This window comes from Anopheles nili (assembly GCF_943737925.1).
Source record: "Anopheles nili chromosome X unlocalized genomic scaffold, idAnoNiliSN_F5_01 X_unloc_24, whole genome shotgun sequence".
Lineage (NCBI taxonomy): Eukaryota > Metazoa > Arthropoda > Insecta > Diptera > Culicidae > Anopheles > Anopheles nili.
Genome location: NW_026525483.1, coordinates 22501 through 22906, shown reverse-complemented (window position 1 = coordinate 22906; position 406 = coordinate 22501).

The window sequence follows — 406 nt, the reverse complement described above, 5'->3', positions numbered from 1 at the left end:
GAGTTCTCCTTCTGCTAGATATAGCGCGTGCCCCTTTGTTCGTGCACCATTTTGGCCCGTTTTTCGCACATTGCCTCGAAACCATGCGTCCGACGCTTTTGCGTTCCACGCACCGATGTTAGAACACCACCGTGGCTAACTTTCGTCCATATACGCCAACTCCGTGCAATGTCTCCATCACCCTGTTTTTGGGTGAAAACCCATTTCAGGGACTTAGCCGATTTTCACCCATTGCGGTGTCTATGGGGTGTTGGGAATCGCTCTACCGACCAGCCGGTTGGAGATATCGATTCCCGGTCTTCGGCGCGTTTGCTCAACTCTGTAATGCCTACTTTTCGTCCATACACACAACACCTCGCAGAGTTCTCCTTCTGCCACATATAGCACCTGCCCATATGTTCGTGCA